Below are 21,130 nucleotides of genomic sequence, written 5' to 3' on the forward strand. Positions count from 1 at the left end.
ACAATTTTACCAAGTAGATTCCTTCAGGTCCACACATAGTCCCCAGGCATACTAATCACACTCATGCCGATTTGGCAGAAATCTGCTAGACCTACCTTCCATCCCTGAAACACTCTTCATTGTGACAACTTCATGCCCCCTCATGTCAGCTAATCACACTCACACATGTCAGGTGAAAGGTTGCATGACCATGATCCCCTTAAAGACCAACCTACATTGGGCAAACTCCCAAAATAGACAATAGTGTGTCACTGTGATTCCATCACTACCAAGTGACCAAGGAAATGGCGTACGCTTATCTACAAAAACTGTAATATAGCATAGTGTTAGTTTGATAGTTTTAATCCTTGGCATAGCCTATCACCTCCAGCCTCTTTCACACTGACTTCTTGTAAGACTAGACTGTCTGCACCCCTAAAATAATGTGTTCATCCTTGTCGTTAATAAAATCAAGAGCTTCCATCACCTTTTTGTTGAGAAATATCTCAATTTCATCACAAAACTAAGGCTTTCATGGTATGCTCGTGCTGTCTTTGTTTAGTTCTTGAGAGGCATTGAACCCATGAGTGTAAGCTGGAACATTTTGTAGTACACAATTTAGATGGAAATCTGTGGGCATGAAGTCACTCTCATGTGTACGTGAGGCTGTCATAAAGATCCTAATGGATTACAATACTATTGACTCCACCAGGTTATCAGGGTCCCAAAACCCAGGAAACATTTCTCACTGAGTCCAATACTCTGGTATTTTTTAATTCCTTGACCTCCCCATTGATATATGTGTATCCTTATTCTGTATGCCCTTATCTTCTATATATATAAAAACTAATGTATGTCTGTCTGTCTGTTTGTCCTTTATGCATTACTACACCATTCATCCGATCGCCATGAAACTTTGGGAAATTGTTGAGTACACTCCCGCGAAGGTTTCTGGCATAAATTCTTTTTAAAGATCGGCCCCTCAGGGCCCTCATAATCTTTCGAATACTGATGTACGCACCAGACCTAAAAACAACAAATTGTGTATCCACAAGCACTCGAATAAATAAATAGAATTAAAACACCGTTCATCTGATCTCCATGAAACTTTGGGAAGTTGTTGAGTACACTCCCACAAAGCTTTATGCCATAGAAATGTTTTAAATATCGGCCCACCAGGGCCCTCATAATCTTTCGAATACTGATGTACGCACCAGACGGAAAAACAACAAATCGTGTATCCACAAGCACTCGAATAAATAAATAGAATTAAAACACCATTCATCCGATCGCCAGGAAACTTTGGGAAGTTGTTGAGTACACTCCCGCGAAGGTTTCTGCTATAAAAATGTTTTAAATATCGGCCCCCCACGGCCCTCATTATCTTTCGAATACTGATGTACGAACTAGACGGAAAAACAACAAATCGTGTATCCACAAGCACTCGAATAAATAAATAGAATTAAAACGACACTTTGAAAAGTTTTCCATATTAAAATGAATACGTTTCAATAAAAATGACACAATGTAAATTGAATGTTATCATGACGAGTTTCCATGAATTTCCTTTCTTCGGAGATCGCAGCAACGCGCGACGGGTAAGCTAGTTAGGTATATATATTTGTCATCAGCTTGATCCCCAAACCTTACGGGGGGAAGTGCCCCTCTAATTGCGTAAAAAGTATGTATAAACATTAGAGAAACACATGCCTGATATGAAAGGGATTGGCAGTCATCTTGCTGGCTACAGGTGGAAGCTAGTTCAACTGTTCTCATAATATACTACAACTCTTCAGAAAGCCTGGTTACAATTTCATACTTCACTCCTTCTCGCACCTTTTACTCTCTCATACTCTGAGGTGACAAGCTGAAGTCTCTGTTCCTCTCTTCAGGACTGGGCAAACCCCTACCTCTCCATTCATTAACAAGTAGAGCACCCACCTTCCCTGGGGGACATGAACACATAAGATATGAGGCAAAACAAAGTGTGAATTGGCTTGATGGGGTGACCTACCTTATCCTATGTTACCAATTGAGGTTGGTAGTTCTAGCTAGAGGTGAAACATACCACACCTACTGCTTTCAGAAGCCATCTGGTCAGGGCTTTCTTACAACTCCTCTTTGTCCTCTGAACCTGAGTGCCCCATGTAAATGGTCTAGTAAGCAAGGAATCTGCTAGCTGCTGACTTGACTGTACCTACGATGGAACCATACCTGGAAATTGTAAATAGGCCATTCCATCGTTTGCTTTTAACTAGGTTTCTATTTAATCTCATACACTTCTTTCTAGGTAAATCACAAGGGTGGTGTAAATAAAATGAGCTAGGGCTTTGTACCTGTGACAATTTTTCAGCTCAAGATACCATGCGTTTCATCATGTTCTGTGAACATTATAATGACATCAGAAAGAAGTTTTTATTTCCTGTTTTAAAGAGAAAGGGATTTACTCAGGTTAAACCAGCTCTAATGTACCTCCAACTCTTAAATGAGCCTTGCAAAAATGTTTATATAGCAAGTTTTTTTGTAGCAGCTGTGAGACTCGGGATCCTACGTAATTGATTGTCTTTTTATGAGATTGTTTTAGATATATATTCATGTTTTTTAAATCCTGTAGTGTATATTTTTGTATTATAATATGAATTCTATGAAATACTCGGGCTAAATGTATTTTGTAAGGGTCTACATTTGTATATTCTGTACTTTTATGGTTTTTATTTAACCGAATAAAGTGATTTGACTGACTGACTGGCTGTAGGATAGTGCCATCCAGTCCATGAATCAACATGGGTCCCATGTAACCAGTATTAGAGGCATGCATCCATGGTTGGGGTCTCAAGAAGATAATCTTCTCTCCCATGCCCCCATGCTACAGCAATGGAGCTGCAGCCCTAGACTGCAGCTCTGATGACAACAAGCCTGCACCTTTCCCCACAAAGGGCTAAATCTCCAGACCATGTTTCCGGGTCTCACATTCAGTCACTTCCTTACGAGCACAGACCCCATCATTCATCAGCAGATCCTGTCACTCATCCAGACCTGGCCCACGCATAGTTGTTAACTTCAATCTTTCATTTTGACAAACAAATACAATATCCCTCCCACATTTCTGTGCAAATCAACTGTGGCAACCTATTAAGGGCTACAGTGATGCTGTACTAATGTCCCCGAACAAAAAACCTAGGATCCCATTTAGAGTTTGGTGTGAAGGTTACTCCATCACATTTGTCATGTAGTGCCTTGTCCGTCAAACTCACAACCCGTCTGGCTTATTGTGAGTTAGGCAGACTGTCATTTATCTTTCAGCGGTTCCCCCATTGGGTCTGGACAAAGGAAGCTTACTGCTCCAGTCTTATATGGTGCTAGCTGCTGGAGTAAAGGCATCACACTGCCCAACCTGCTAAGGGGGAATGGTCTGACATACTTTTTTCCTGGGTGGGGAGGTCATTAGTTATTTGTTTTTAAAAAAACAAGCTCCCCCTTGAAATTTGTTTTAGAAAAAGGAAAAGTCTTTGGATGGCTGTCAAAACTGATGACGGGCATCCACCAAACTTTTGGTCCGCTCAGAGGAATCACTGTGATGGTGGTTCCTCTAAAGGTATAGATATCACTGCTGGGCCATTGGGCATGTCTAAACATACTACATTACAATATGCACTGTATTTTGCCAGTAAATCATATGCAAGCACAACCTCTGGTTTAGAATGCTGTTGCCTGCCTTCTGACGGGGGAACACGTGTTTGGAAATACCTCTCATTATGTCCAGGCTCTCCTTTGGCTTCCTATTGCACATAAGTCTTTTGAGGCAAAAAAGGGATTCTTATCTTCTGAGAACTCTTTAAACTACACAGGCCAATATCCTAGTCAATAAACATCTGAAGCAAACATGCAAAGAAGTAAGACGTTTCTCAGTCATTGCTCTGGCATTCTGGCTCATTACAAGTTTGGAAGAGCAGAATCCTGAAAGGGAAACTGCTCACAATGACCCGGTGTACCCACCACCTAAATCAGCTTGGCACGTGCAGGAAGATGGAAACCTGTTTCACCAGTTATAAACTTTGTGGTTCTGCATACAGTAAAACAACAGGGCACCTCTGGGCAAGGGTTGTAAGCAAGGTGAGCTGGACACCCACCTTACCCCTCTCCTACACTGTGGAGGGAGCATAAAATACTCTGCCATCCAACAGGGAGTAAGTCCTGGATTCTGACAATTTCCTTACCTCGACCTGCTCTATACCCAAATGTAGGTTCACAACCTAGATTGAGACTGTAGTAAATCTCTGCAGAAATGTCTATGGAATTGGGAAAAACCAGTTGACATGGCCAAGTTTTTCTGAGAGTGCATGGCTATTTCCCATTGCTGGACATTATCTTATAATGGTTGGATTCTGACATTGTCTTGCAATGACTGGATATATCTCTCTATCATAAATCCGCACAACACACAATGTGGCCCTGAGTATGGACGTATTTATAGTACTTAGACACAAAAAGTACTATATTCAGTTCAGAAAGGCTTTAAAAACTCAGTTGCTTTCTAAGCAAGAATGTCTTTAGAAAGGCATCTTCTAACATTCAGTACCAGGGAAATTTCCCTCTGAAAAGCCTATATATATATATACTGGATTACAATAAAATAGAAAATAAGAGTAGAGTAGCTGATCTGCTGCAGATTTGCAGTTGCATCACAGCATTTGATCACCAACCCTCTATCCTTCGCCTTTTTTTTAAGTTTGAAAAGCTTTATTGAGTTGAATAAAACAATGTAAAACATCAGTACAACGGCATAAAAAAAGAGCAGCAAGAAACAAAATAGTTATGGAGAATACTGTGCCATCAGAACAAGAAACGCCCCAAGGGGGACAACACTATACATATGAAAGAATGCTTTTATAACTTTTCATTTTGTGGGGAGAAGAGAGAGAAAGAGAAGGAAAGAAGAAGGAAAAAGGAGGGGGAAGGGAAAGGGAACAGCAGTGAAAAATAAAGGAGAAACAGAGTAAAGATGTACAAAAGAATAAAAGTATATAAAAAATTTAATAACAGTAATACTAATAATAACAATAACAAGTGATCATGTGGCACATTTAGATAAATAGTCTGTTAAAGGGGACCAAAGTAAATCACGTTTAATCAACATCGGAAGAGAAGAAGCACATGCACGATCTAATCTGTGATGATGGCAGAGTAAATTCCACCAAGCACTATAAACCACATTTTTGGTATCTTTCCAGTTAGTTGTTATGATTTGAAAAGCAACAGCAATACAGAGATCAATACATTTACGAATATGAAGCGGGACATCCCAAACAGGGGCCAAACCACCCAGAAATACAGAAGAAAGAAGAAAAGGAACATTAGTGGACAAAATCTTGTTAAGTGTACACCAAATGTGGGACCACATAAGGTGGACCTTAGGGCAAAGAAAGAACATGTGAACCAAATCACCAGAAGTGCATGAACAAGACCAGCACTTCTTAGCATCTAACAATTTAAATTTGAATAAGTCACAGGGAGTATAAAATAATCTATTATAAAAAAAGTAAAGGGTTTGTGTGGTGCTAGCGGACCGGGAGGTGGAATGAAGTTTGGACCAAATAGAGTCCCATGTAGGTGAGGGAAAAGTTTGATTGAGGTCCGATTCCCAGAGAAGTTCGAGGTTAGTTTTAGGCCTATCAGGAAGTGGGGGGGGAAGTAATTGATAAATAGCAGAGGCCTTAAGGAGAGCTTGAAAGTTGGGTGGAGAAGCAAGAAAGGGAGGTGAAGAGGGAGAAGGGATGTGTTGCAAGATAATAGTGGATAGTTTAGGTAGAAGTTCGTGAAAGTGGCCACAGTATTTGTTGGAGATACCAAAGGAGTCACGAAGTGATGAAAAGGATAATAAGGAATTGTTAGAAATAAGGTGACGATAAGTGAGAATTCCTTTATCGATCCATTCCTTCCAAAAGAGCGCCCGATTACGTAGTTTAAGAGATTTATTATACCAGAGTGGGGTATTCAAATGAAGAGTAGATGGGACAGAGAAGGAGTGGAAAAGGGCAAGTGTTAAAGCTTTGGAGTGTTTAAAAATAGGTGAAAGCAGCTTAGGAGGTGGTTGAGTGAGATTGGAGGCAAGAAGAAATGAGAAGGGGTGAAGTTGAGCCAATTCCAGAGAGCTCCAAGCCGTAGTAGGAGGAGATGAGGTTTCGAGAAGGAAAGGCCAAATTTGCTTGAGAGAAAAAGCAGAGTGAAAGCGTGAGATGTTGGGGAAGTTAACACCACCAAGATGTTTAGGTTGTTGAAGACGGAGAAGAGAGACTCTGGCCTTACGCTTATTCCACAGGAATTTGGAAAAAAGACTATTGATAGACTTAAAAAAGAAATGGGGAAAAGAGATAGGAAGCATGGAAAGACAGAAGTTCACGATAGGTAGGAGCATCATTTTAATAGTAGAAAGACGACCCCACCAGGAAAGAAAAAGAGGGGACCAACGCTCTATAAGAGAAGAGAGCTTTTTAAGTATATCGGAATGATTAAGTCTGATAGTTTCTCTAATGGTGTTAGCATATAAGACACCAAGGCATTTAATAGAGCCAGAATTCCATTGGAAACCGGAGCCCTGAAACATGTGAGGAAGACAAAATTTATTGAGGGGAAGGACTTCTGTTTTATCGATGTTTAATTTATAACCAGAAACTGAGGAGTAATCATGTAGTAAAGAAAAGAAAGCAGGGAGAGCAGTAGCAGGGTTAGAAATATAAAGCAGAATATCGTCGGCGTAAGCAGTAAACTTAATCCCCACATCTTTATAAAGAAAGCCAGAATAGGAAGGGGATTGACTAATTTTTTCAAGGAAAGGTTCGAGAGCCAAAATGAAGAGGAGGGGGGAGAGTGGACAGCCTTGTCTGGTACCTCTATGAAGGGGAAAATAATCAGATTGCATACCATTAATCCATATAGAAGTAGAAGGAGCAGAATAAAGCAAATGAACTAATTTAAGAAAAGTGGGACTGAAACCGTGCCAGCGCAGGGCACCAAACATAAAATCCCAATGGACACGGTCAAATGCCTTCTCGGCATCTAGAGTAATGGCCACCAAAGGACCATCCATTTTAGCGGAGAGATGAATGATATTAAGAAGGGTCCTAGAATTGTCTGTAATGGATCTACCCTTAACAAATCCGGATTGATGAATGTTAACCAAATCGGGGATGATGGAATTAATCCGTAGAGCCAGAAGTTTCGCATATAATTTACAATCAGTATTAATGAGAGAGATGGGACGATAGTTCTTACACAGGGAAGGGTCCTTATCTTTTTTGGGGAGAAGAACAAGCATAGCTTGCGTGAAAGAACCTTTGGATTCACCAGAGGAGAGAAAGTGATTAATTAGCTGGAGCAAGTGAGGAACCAGGACAGATTTAAATTGTAAAAAGAAACGCACAGTAAAGCCGTCAGGGCCAGGTGTCTTATCTTTGGGGAGAAGAGAGAGGGCAGCAAGAATTTCTTTTTCTGAAATCGGGGCATCAAGAGAAGAGAAATCCACCAAAGGAGTAGGAGGTTTAGGGACAGAATTAAAGAAAGAATCTAATTGCTCTACTGAAGGGGAAGACTCAGGGGTATAAAGAGAAGAATAAAATTGAACAAAGCAATCCAGAATTTTGGCATCAGAAGTTTGGGGCGAGCCTTATGAATCTGTAATCGAGACAATTTTAGATTTCTGTTTTTTAATTTTAAGGTAATTTGCCAGAGCCCTGCCCGCTTTATTACGACCACCATACATCTTTGCATTAAATTGAAGAAGCTGATTGGAGGCCGATTCCCAAGAATGTTTATTAAATTGCATTTTAGCAGTAATGAGAGAGGATAAAGAATCCGGAGAATTAGAAGTGTAATAAAGATGCTCAAGTTCTTTGATGCGTTTTAGATAGGAAGAAGCCTGGGAAAGCGCTTTCTTTTTTTTACGTGATACAAAATCAATAATAGAACCCCGAGCAGTGGCCTTAAAAGCATCCCAGAGAAAATGAAAGTCAGAGGAAGAGGGAGAGTTAGTAGTGAAAAAGTCATCCATGAAGTGAGTGAAATGTTCAATGAACGTGGGATCAAGTAAAAGGGAGTTATTAAAGCGCCATCTGCGGGCCTGAGGCAAGGGAGAGGGGTAATCCATATCTAAAATAACCGGGGCATGATCTGAGATGAGGATAGAGCCTATTTCTGAGTTGGTCATAAATTGGAAGGCATGGTGGGAGAGAAAAATATAATCGATACGGGAGAGGGAATTATGCACTGGAGAAAAAAAGGAACATTCCAGAGAGTCAGGGTGGGACAACCGCCATGAATCTATAAGGCCTCTGGAGGAGATGGATCTATGGAAGGACTTTTGCATTTTATTGGGAGTGTAACGAGCTTGTGATTTGCGGTCCAAAAAGGGGTCCATTAATTGATTACAATCCCCCCCAACAATCAAATCTTCATTAGCATTAGAAGAGAGAAGGGAGGAGAAATCATTCCAAAAGGAGGAATCAATGCCATTCGGACCATAGACATTACAAAGAGAGAGATGAACATTATTAACTTTACAATCAAGGAGCAACCATCTACCATTAGTATCAACAGTTTCATTTAGAATTTGAACAGACAGTGCTTTATGAAATAAAATAACAACACCATTCTTGTGATTAGTAGCAGGAGAGCAGAAAACATCCCCAACCCATTGTTTACGTAACAACGATAACTCCTGTGTAGAAAGATGTGTTTCTTGAAAAAGGGCAATTTGACATTTTAAACGAGCAAGATGAGATAAAACACGTTGTTTCTTGATAGGGTTGCGAAGACCCTTAACATTCCAGGAAATTAGTCGAAAACCTTTCATAGGAGGAGATTAAGGGAAAATGAAAAAGAGAGAGTAATACAGGTAAGAAGAGGGAATATATAGAGAGGTTGGCAAGGAGAGATGAAGACAAGCCAAATATAATAAAGAGAGGAACGATGGAAATAGAGAAGAAACCCAAGTAGAGAGAGCGGAAGAAAAAAAGGAGCAATGCCAACATGAGAAGGTGCAATGAGACGAAGTGAAGAGATAGAAACGGAGGAGAAAAGGAAGAAGTGATTAATCACGCAGTGCCAAAAGGAAGGAGAAAAAAAGTAACACACAACTAACATGATGAAATAGAAAAAAGAACAGAATAGACTCCAAACTGAAAAGGAGAAAGATATCAAAGAAAGACGATACAATACCAGCAGAAGGAGGTACAGAGGGGGAATGAGAGAAAATGAGAAAAAGGGGTTAGAGGGACTAGTACCAATGCAACGGAGAAGAGGAAAGAAGAGTAATAGAGAAAGGGCGAGTGAAGTAAAAAATGTTGAGAGAAACCAAAAAGGAGAAGAAAAGAAAGGAAAGGGAAGTAAGTAAGACGGAAGAAGGGAGCCAAAAGCTACCCTAGAGAAGACAGCAAGAAGAAAGATGGCGAGGAGAACCAAAAAGGCTCCAGCCATACAGAACAAGTAACAAAAAGGACAATGAAGTGAGAGCGGGAGCAGCGAGAAAAGACGACCGCACAAGAAGGAAAACATAAAGGTCGAGAACACAGTCCGAGGAACCAGAAGAAGAGAAGACTAGGAAAAGAAAAGAAATACAAAGAGAACCAAGGACCGAGCACGACATAAGAACAAATGAAGGAGACTTACCGAACAAGTATGCAGGGAATCAGCGTACTGGGATGACGGAAACGAACGATGACACAATACAATGGAGAGGATGGCAAACGGAACAACAGGAAACGGACCTAAGGAACGATAAAAACCAAAGAGTGAGGTAATACGAAAGGAGACAACAAGTCAACACATGGTAGACAATAAAATAAACACAGAGGCAGAGACAGTGTAAGCTAAGAGCCGCTTTGCTCCATGGAGTCGTCTCTGTGGGAATGGATGAACCTGCGGAGATCAGCCGGATCCTCGAAGCTGTAAGACCGTTCCTTGTATGTAAACTTGAAGAAGCAAGGATGAATTAGACCATATCTAGCGTTCATGGAACGAAGCGCAGGCCGCAGGTCCAGGAATTCTTTTCGACGCGTTGCAGTCGGTTTGGAGACATCCTGAGAAAAAAATAGTTTGTGGCCTGACCATAACAGTTGCTTGTGTTGTTTGGCTGAGTGGAGAATAGTCATGAGGGCAGAATAGAGAAGAAAATAAGCAATAATGCCTCTAGGTTTTGAAGAGGAGGAGGCGTTTTTAGGACCCAGACGGTGTGCTCGTTGAATATTGACATCCACATGTTTAGGCATACCAACAATTGGTAAGACTTGAGTCTTCAAAAAAAGTATGATGTCAGACCCTTCTGAATTATCCGGAACACCATAAATGCGTAGGTTGTTGCGTCTATTTCGATTTTCCAAATCTTCAGACGTTTTCTTGAGGACCTGAACCTCCTTAGTGAGAGTGACCAGTTTGGCGGCAATATCTTGAGCGTCACTGATTTTTTGCTCAACATCGGTAACCCGTTTGCACAAGATTAGACCACTTGTCATCCAGCCTTTGCAGAGTAGCAGTGGTGTCTGCAATAAAAGGGCGAATTAAGCGAAGTTCTTCCATAAGGTCCTCAAGAGTGACAGGAGGCGGAGACTTGGAAGGAGATGGTGGGTCCTTTTTGAGGCGTTTGCCCACAGGTGTAGGGTCCTTACGTGAGGTGGAAGTAGCATTGGAAGCTTTTGTACTATGTCCGTGCTCCATATTGGCAAAGCCAAAAAAAAAAAAAAGAAAGATGAAAGGCGTAAGGTAAAGTATGAGCAGCGTACCGTGGGATGAGGGCTGCAAATTACCAAAAGGAGCAACGAAATGCTGAAAGAATGAACCAACTGGAGTCTGTTGAGCACAAAAAGAAAGTTGAAATGGGCCCAGGAGAGGCAAAACCGCAACAGAACAATGACAAGGCAAATGTTGAGGTAAATAGAAGAGGCCAAGGTCCGACGACAAAGGGAAAGCCAAGAAAAGTCACCAAATGCCACAAAAGAGTTCAAATGCCCTTAAAAAACCATTGGAATAGTAAATAAACAAGGCCATTGGGCGATAATCCTGAAGTGGGAACATTCTGGGTGGTTAAGAAGCAAAAATATTAAAAAACGAGAAAAAAGAAAAAACAAAATGGCGGCCGTTTCCGAGGTAATTGCATTTTCGCAAAAAAAAATGCCAAAAACAGTCAGGAAGCGCACAAAAACATACCCAGGTGTTGGCGGGCAGTTCCGACGCTGGAAACGGCCGTTTCCGCCGAGAAACGCCTTCTAAAAACGGAGCCTTCACAGCAGAAGCGCCGCCGAAATCGCGGAGCTCAGGGGGGAGCGGCCATCTTGATCGCCGCGTCGCGCGCCCTCCTATCCTTCGCCTTTTAAGTCAGCAGATCCTTCAGCAGAGACCTCCTTTATTAGCATGAATGATGCTGATATTAATAAAACTGACTTGTACATGTCAATGCTATGCTGCAGCAAATCCCTACTTCAATTACCTATGTAAATCACTAGCTGCATGTGGAGGTGGGTGTTAGATGAGGTTTGAAGTTAGCCTGCAGTGGATACTGATGACATATTAGTCCATACCTGGGAAGAACACTGCAAAATCTCTGCAGCCTGAACTCTAGTTCTGTCCAATCTTAATCAATGCAATGCCCTACTTGCAGGTGTCCCTGAGACATACCTAGTCTGCCTGAAGAGCATCAGCCATGCTGTGATCTATCTAATTAAAGATCTTAGGAATTCCAATAGGATCACTGGTATGTACAGACTTACCAGAGCCCCAAGCTCACTAGCATAACCTTCAAAGTTTAATATATCCTCTATAAGGTGGTAAACTCAAGTGCCCTACTTTACTTGGCATGCACAATCTATACGTCCAGTGGGTCTCTCAATCATGCACTAGCTACATCATCAGGTCAGCAACGAGGATATGTAGAAATGAGAAGATAAGGCAGTTGTCCTCCTCCTGATATACACGAGTACCTGGAACATCAGCCTCACTTAAATCCAGTTGACTGCCTTTCCTCTCCACTTTCAAAGAATGCTGAAGAACCATCTCTACAAACAACACCATGCTCTTGTGTAACAGTCTTGTTACCTGGATTCTCCAAAAGAGCATCCCCAAAATCTCATCATTTCTACCTCTCCCAAGTGCCAAACCTACATCTCTTCCTATCCCCAGCTCTGCCCCTCTTTTCTCTGCTCTGTCAGTTTTTTTACTGACACCCTCTCATTTTTTACACCTGTCTTTGTTACTATTAATTTTTAGCTACGTTTGCAGTATAGAAACCCACATATACATATGTGCATTGTTAGTTGTGTATGACGGCTTTGAAACAATATTGTTAGCATGCGTTTCTTGTGGGGCAAAATTATTTAACCATATATTACCTATTGCTATGTGCCTAGCCATATGAACAAGCATTTTGGAAAGAATATTATTTAAGGTTGTCAAAGTAGAGAGTGGGACCTCACAGATTGTGCCTTCACATGATTTCTTCATGGGCATCCTGCTAAGGAGATTTCACTACAAATCGGTATGACCCAGGGAGTTCTTCACAGTACAAAGTAGTACTACAGGCTCTTGAATCACAACTGCAGAATCCAGCTGCTACTTCTGTCACCTGCATATGATGACACTTCAATGGACTTATAGGGCCTGATACACAGAGGTAATTTAACCTTTGTAAATGTATTCATATGCAAATCTACTTCTGCTACTAGGTGCAACCCTACATTTTTGTGTGTTTCACCATTTCCCATCGATATAAATAAAGACTTACATGGCTCCACCACCTGATGGAGCCTCTTACAACCACATTTATGAGTGTACATTTTCCCAGTATTGAAGAAACCAACTAACCTATAGAGGCGATATGGAGGCTTAAATACTTAGATCAATTCAGATACGGCAATAATAGCGATTCCAGCACATCACCTATGTTCTTTTCAATTTTACCCTTGGACCCAGGAATAAAGACAACACTTCTGGGTACTCGAAGAGATCATTTTATTCTAATGGATCCCTTTCCTACCATGATTTAAATCTAAAGAGTTCCCTGATAAGGTTCAGCCCACCCTGACTACCAATTATAGGTGGAGGACAGGTTACCTATGATGAAGCCTTCCGCTGAAGTGCAGGTGTGGTTTCCTGCACTAAAAAAACTTTGCACTCAGTAGGTAGGGCAAGAAACAGTAGCACAGCTCTTCAGACTATGCTGCTTTATGTTTCACGTAGAGTCAATACTAATAACTTTTCACACATATGGAAATCTCTACCTCTGTGGTGGAGATCTCCCTTTGGGAAAATATAGGGAAAAATATTAGAGTTTATTGTATGTAAAATAATTATGAAAAATACTCTAATATCAAACATAATATAACATAATTTAAATAGTTTATTATACACCTTTAACCCCTTCCACACTCATGACGAGCTGGGCTCGTCATGAAGTAGCCTCCTCACACGCTCATGACGAGCCCAGCTCGTCATCTTGTGTGGGATTTCAGATTTCTCAGCACAGCAGGGGAATATGCTGAGCAGCCATGGGGTTAAACACTAAAATACAATCACATTATGTCATTACAATAAATGTATTTTACATAATTCATTCATTATAATTTATAATATATGTATTTATTTATAAACATAATTTCTTACTGAATAATAGTTTTTTTAAAGCATCCCCTGGAACATTTTTATTTTTATTTAGTACATTTTGTATTGTGTTAAGAGTTATCTATAGAATATTTTAAAATATTTGTGATGTTTTAACAAATGTTTAAAAGTTTAATTTAATTTGATTTTTAAATCAAGTTTATTAAATTTTAAAATTATAAAACAATGGTTTAATAATGATTTAAATATTTTAAACAGTATACAAAACATACATATTTTAAAAGTTAAAACAATGTTATTTATTCACAATTATTTCCTACGGGGTATTTAAGTTCCTGTCTCCATTATTTACTACGGGTGTGTGCAGCAATATCTCTGATTGTGGTGTGCTTAACTTACTCTAAAGCTGGTCTGGAGTACACTTACTACTGTTGTGTTATATTTAAGGCTATAGCAACTTTATAAGTGTAGTCTATGACTAGCAATGGACTTAGAGTCTGATTTAGAGTTTGGCGGATGGTTTACAGTAGCACAAAGTGGCGAATATACTATTGGCATAATTACATGTGCAATTGGATATAAGGCACTTGTAATAAAGTGGACATGGAGATCCCTCATGTTTGTGATGGAGTAACCGATCTGCCAAACACGAAGTCAGGCCCTTACTCTTTTGTGCATGGTTATTTGTAGGAGCCTGTCCCTCCCTATACCCCGCCTTACTTTTCTTTAAAAACCTTCTATTTTGTAGTAAGTATTTTGATTTTTTCAGCCACTCTTCCTTGTCCCTAACACATTTTCTACTAAAACATAGGCTTGCAAGTGTGCTGATCTCTGCCACCGTGGTGGAAATCTCAGTGCAGAAAAAAATAAGAGAAGCAGAGGCCTTCACCCACAAGTTTGTGAATAGCATTTTGTAGGATGTGAGTAATACTACTGCATTGCTACTTCATATACTACAAAATGCAGTTTGTGAATAGGCCCTGGAATGCATTTATTTAAGCCTTTGACACTAACTGATGTATATTATATATTTATTTTATAGTCCAGGTACAGTGTTAATTGTTTTGGGAGATATGTTCACTTCTCAGCAACCTCTTAATTCAGAGTACAAATGTCATTCTTTTATATTCCAGACATATCACATGCATCCCTCTGTGAAACTGATGAAGAGCTGAGATGATTGTGTGCCTTGAGCTGCCTTTGACCTTGTTGAAAGAAGATCCACTAAGTAGTGACATCAAATGGACATGTGAATCCTCATCAATTTACAATTCCCAGAGAATCGCACAGTGTGAGTGGGAACTATGAGCCCAGAATGTCAGGTATTATGATCATAGGAAAGTATCCTGAAGGCAACAAGGAATCCCCTTGAAGAAGCAAACCCTTCAATTCATTGTTACCAAGCAGGCTTTTTGCAAGGAACATATATCATGCACAGTACAATTCAATACCCAACACAGAGCAAATTGAGCACCCACAAGATTAAAAAAAGACAGAAAAAAACTTGTCAAGTAACTCAGCCATCTTTGGGAAAAAACTGCATAAGTCAGATAGTGAAGTATACTATACTGCTTTGGAAGTCATCAGCCTGAGAATTGAGGAGTCCTGTCGGAAAGCCCCAAAGAAAAGCGCTTTTTTTTCATATTCCCATGGGTCAGTCATGAAGAAAGGGGCAGAAACAGAAATGACGCATGTCTCTTGGAGTCCAATTAAAGTATTATAGTATCCACCTCCATTCCATTTTCTAGTTCATCAAAAACACAAATAGAAAAACTGATGAGTGGCTGAGGGTGGGAGTGGGGGTCAAACTTATGATGATATTGGGATAAAAGGGTGGGTTGTATCACGCATTCTACCCCTGGTATTTTGGGCAGTGATTACTTTGTGCTGGTGGTTGCAGGTTGTGAGCACTGCCATTTTTTGGGGGGGATTGGATCACATTTCCTATTAGACTTTGACACTGAGCAAGGCAGAGATAGGCACAAAAAGGAAAACAAGCATTGGTAATGGAAATAGGTCTATCTTTAAAGGAATGTTATGTATTATTGTAAAACTTTAGAAATAAATAAAATGGAAATGAATATGTATTTGCCAGGAATCAAAAAAATGTAGATTAACATTGGAGTAGGTTAAGATGTCAAGAGACAATTGCACTGTCAGCCAGATCTAAAAATCCATGTGGATTGATGACTGCCCTCCTCCCTTCTATGATGCTGCTAGAGAAAAGCAACATAAATTATCTAGTTGTGTGGATGGCAAGCGCTCTCTTTTGTGGACGCACACAACTTCTGCTGAATCAAAACATGGACTCCTAGCTCCCACCATGTGGGCGGGCCCAAGCTCCTTTCCTGGTGATTCCCCACGAATGTCTGACAACAGCTACACGTCAAGCCTGACTATAATGAGGAGGAAAAAAGATAAACAGGGACCCAGAAAGAAAGCAGAGATGAAATAGCACCAGCAAAGATGAGCTAAAGAGACCGAAACTGTAAAAAAGAGGCAATATATATGATCAGGACTAGACAACCCTGGTATTTATCAGCATAGCTGGTGTGTTCTTATGAATAACGTTTGCCCATCCCACTTTTTTCAAATATTTGTATTGCAGTAACAGTTTTAACCTCCAAACAACATGCCTAACCTTTTTATTTTTTTACAAATTAGGAATGGTTTGGGATTTTGTTTTATTTGTTTATTTAAATGCTTGCAGCAAGTATACACAGAAACCCCAAGGCTGGGGTTCAGTAATATGATTCTAACAGGTATCAATACAAGCAAGTGTTTGTATATAATATAGAAAATGCAAAAGAAAGCAACTGTACCCGCCCCCACCCCTCCCGGCACTTAAAGAATTTAGCATCTCACAATTGTCGGATCCAAAAGCTATGTGAGCACACATGAGTGGTAGCCCATAAGAGGCAGTTCAAGTCAATAAGTCTTGGCCAATCACACGAGGAAAGATATCATGTAAATAAGTGAAACATATTACACATCCGGGTTGCTCAATAAGTACTCAATCAATGGAGCCCAAAAATCTTTGGGTCGGGATGCCTCAGGCAGCTTCTCCGCGTGCACCTCCAGTTGTTCCCTACAATATATTAAGTCTCGGATCCATTTTTTCACAGTAGGCGTGGATTTCGCACCCCAGTATTGCACCACAGCATGCTTAGCCAGCAGGGTCGAGACAGCGACCACCCGCCTGTTACAGGGCTTAAGATACTTCATATTACCCAACAGGCATACCGCTGGTTCACACCGCACTCTCTCTATCACAACTTCAGAAAGGCGACGCGCAAGCTTGGCTCCGAACGCTGCTATTCCTTCGCACTGCCACGCCAGGTGTAAAAAGTCACATGGCGGAATTGTTCTAACTCTAAACGTCGGGTTTTCGGCTGTTTGGTGACCGAATATTACAGAAACTTGCCTTGATTGATTTGGAAGGTGTTTTTGAAATCTCCTTTTGTGGCTGGACTTGGTCTTTTTCGTTTCCCGGTTTTTATCGGAAAGTGGTTGGAATTTATTTCCAGTGTGGTACTTGTTTAATCAGGACGCAGTTTGATATTAAGACATTGTTCCAATACATCCATTGCAAACTGGGCTTACCATTGACGGGTTGCCGGAAATACTGCTGGGAGTCAAGTTCCCCTACAACCTAGGTACCCCCTTCCCCTCCTTTTGTCCTGAAGAAGACCCGTAGCAGAGGTGTTAATCTTCCCTCAATTGCACTAGGATCGAAACGTCGACACTTTTCTCCCCCTTCTGGGGCCTGCACTTCGGTTCCCTTCCCCAGTTTTTTGATTGTCTGTACGGTTACAGTTACATCAAATCAGACATCAGAAATAATTAGTTTTGTGATCAAATTGTGGTTGGCAGGCCTCTTTGTGCTATTCAGATAGAAGAATTGGAATTCAGCTGGATATTAATTATTGAAATAGTTTTTTGTGAAACTTTTGCCTTTTCTCTTCCTCCATCACTTGAGCACCTACTTTTACACTGTTTCGCTGCACCTGGCAGTTTTCTTCTCCGTTGCTAATGCTTTTTATTTAATGTAAATAAATTGTTCATATTGAATTGACTAAGAGTAATGTTATATATAATTTTTAGAATCAAATTATTTTGGGTACTGCATAAGTGTATGCGCATCTGGCTGTGTGTTTTGTCTAGGGCCATCTTTGTTTATACTAACTAAAACCCAGGTCCTGTGACTTCTGTTGGGTTGACCCCATTTATTCAAAGGTGAAAAAAGTCGGCATCGGGCTGCCCGCCCCGTACACAATTAGCTGTGTCCCACAGACCGAATCTGCGGAATTGCACTGGGGTATAATATAACTGGTGAAAATGTTTTAAATGAATGATGTGTAGATTATAGTTTGCCGTGAGGTTCCCACTCAGCTTACAGCAAAAGTTCCAGTGATCTAGCGGTAACTCAAACCTCAGCGTTGAATTCTACTTAAGATATGAAGGATAGTCCCCCGGCTCCCTCTCCCGCTGTGAAGCATCATAAAGTTTAGTGAGCAGACCCTTGTTTTCCGTCCCAACCCCAACCAACACCGCCTGCAGTGCTCACAGTGTTTGTGGTTCAGTGGGATAGTTTGGGTAAACGGCCCAGACCGCCTGCCGCACTCTCACATAGGTGAATCCCAGCATCAGCCCGTAATTCCGACCTGCCTGTGTATCCTGAAGTGAGCGGAACTGACCCCGTTTATATAGGTCACCAATTTGTGTAACGCCCACAGTCTCTAAGTTACGTAGAGCAGGTAGCTCCTGAGCTGCCGAAATGTCCGGATGTGCAGCAATAGGGAGCTTTGGGGCATATAGGTAATCTAGCTGTGCTCTCTTGGCTTGATCCTGTCAGGCACAAACAGTGCACTGTACCAGATAAATTTCCGTCCGGGGACCACCGTTCTCTCCGGAGAGTGTTGCAGCCACTAACAGCATCAGGGGTATCACGTTGGACTCAATTGCCGTATGCGACAGGAACCGCTGTGGAAAGAACTAATAAAGGGAAAACTGCGCCTGCGCGCAAAGATAATATAAACGCATATCGGGGGCCTCAAAGCCTCCTCGATCAAATGGCTGCACCAGGACCGTCCAACTACATCGTGGCTTCTTACCCCCCCACACAAATGACAGTAGGGCCGATTGCAGCATCTTGAACATCGAACTATTCAGACAGAAAGGGATATTCACAAACAGGTATAATAAGTTGGGTAGGATAGACATTTTCGTAATGGCTATACGATCAGCCAGCGGCATTCTAGCCCACCGTTCTGCTCCGCCCTGTCTGTGATCTGTGTTATCACCCATCCATAGTTCATGGAGATCACCTGATTGTGATCCCTATGCAGCCAGATCCCACAATTATTTCACAGTGTCCAGAATAGCCCTTGAATTTCACGTACTCGCAGAGTAATTCCGTCAGGTAAGTCGCTGGCTCATGCTCGTAAAGTAGCATGTCATCAGTATATAATGAGACAACTAGGGTCTCTGCCGGAAACGCAAAGCGGCTGATGCATGCAGCTGGCGCAATTTGCAAGTCAAGGGCTCCAACGGTAGCGCAAAAAAGAATCGGCAACAGGGGGCAGCCCTTCCGCGTGCCTCTGCAGATCGAGACGGCCAAAGACACACAGCCATTGACCCGTACTCGGGCCACAGGCCCAAAATACAGTACCGAATCCACTGAAGGAAGAACGGTGGAAGGCCCATCCTGGTTAACAGTGAACATATAGTCCCACTGAAGGGAATCGAGTGCCTCCGTTACATCCAGCAGCACCGCCACCGCTTGGAAGTCGGGTTCAAAGTAATGTAAGGTAGTGAAAGCCGTGTGCAAGTTGTGAGTAGTAGACCTAGCGGGCACAAACCCTGACTGGTCAGGGAGTACCAATAAAGGGACCAGTGGTTGCAACCGGAGAGCAATCCTCTTTGCTAGAATCTTGGCATCTATACTAATGAATGAGAGAGGCCAATAAGAATCGCAACGATTAGCAGCCCTATCAGGTTTTAAGAGCATAACAAGAAGGGCCTCCTTCAAGGTTGAGGGAGATGTCCAGAGTTATAAGTCTCCGCATAAACTTCTAGAAGCCTCAGGGCCAGGTCATCAATGTAAGCTTTATAAAATTTGCTAGGGAGCCCATCCAGCCCCGCTGCCTTACATGTAGGGAGGGACATAACATCCTCTACGTCAAATATTTAGTTATGGTATTCCCTGTGTTCCAATGATAGCCAGCAGAGGGCAACCTCATCAAGCTAGGAGTGTATGTCCGCCTCTGGGACCCAGGACTTGCGCTCGTGCAGACTAGAATAGAAAGCAAGGATAGCCTTGCTAATCTCGAGTGTGGTGTAATGAGCTGCCCCCTTGTCATCGAACATCTTCGTGATATACTCTTGACTCTGCGGAGCTGCCAGCTTCTGTGCCAAAGAGTGGCTGGGCCTACCCCATCGCCATAGAATCGTGCTGTGCATCTTCTAGACCTGTGAACCAATTCTTGGTCCACTGTGCCTTTATGTTCAGTCACTAGCTTCCTTATAGCGGACAACATTTCAAGAGCTGAGTCTGTCTCGTTGGCCCGCTCAAGAGTAGAGAATTCTGCTGCCAATTTATTAATTCTGTGCCGGAGATCCCACAACACACCAGTCTGTGCCCTCATGCACACCCCCCTGATAGTCACCATGAATGATTCCCACAAGACCCAGGGCTATCCACAGCGCCCTCATATTCATAAAAATAATTCCACTTAGCCTCCCCTACAGTGTGTTTAAAGACAGAGTCTGTCAGTGAAGTTGGCTGCAAACACCATGCGAATGGGGGTCTCTCACATGTAGGTATCTGAAGTTCCAAAAGTACCGGGGAATGTTCCGACAGCGTACGAGCCATATGACTGATCATGACTACCCATGTAACAGCAACCGCAGTGGCCAACCAGAGATCCAGGCATGTACATGTCCTGTGCACATAAGACACAAACATACTCTCGCTCACATCAGGGTTTCGAAGGCACCATACATCATGCAGCCCTCCTGTCTCCAATAGTCCCAGCAGAACCTCTGAAGCGTTCTTGGGTCACGCCAGTCCCTGTCCCATACGATCCATTGCCATATCCAAACATACATTGAAGTCATTGAAGTCGCCACCCAAGAGAATCTCCACGGCAGGAAACCCCAAAATGCGGTGCCACACATCTACAAAAAAGGCCGGGTCATCAACGTTTGGGTCATAGACATTTACCACCATGTACACTCACTACCCTAGCTAACCATGCACCAATGCCACATTACCAAGTTCATCATTTTTTTCATTCCGTACAACAGTAAAGGGAACCCCGCATTTCACCAGAATCAGCACACCCTGTGAATAGGTAGAATAGGAAGATGCTACCCACACCCCGGCCCAACGCGCACCCACAGACTTCTCAGAATGTTTTGTGAGGTGCGTCTCCTGCTGAAAAACCACCTGCACGTCCATTCTATCCAAACAGGCCAATACAGGTCTGAATTTGTAGGGGGTATTCAGGCCTCAGACATTCCATGTTAGGAACTTTACATTACCACT

Source organism: Lissotriton helveticus, chromosome 8, assembly GCF_964261635.1.
Source record: "Lissotriton helveticus chromosome 8, aLisHel1.1, whole genome shotgun sequence".
In the NCBI taxonomy this organism is placed as follows: domain Eukaryota; kingdom Metazoa; phylum Chordata; class Amphibia; order Caudata; family Salamandridae; genus Lissotriton; species Lissotriton helveticus.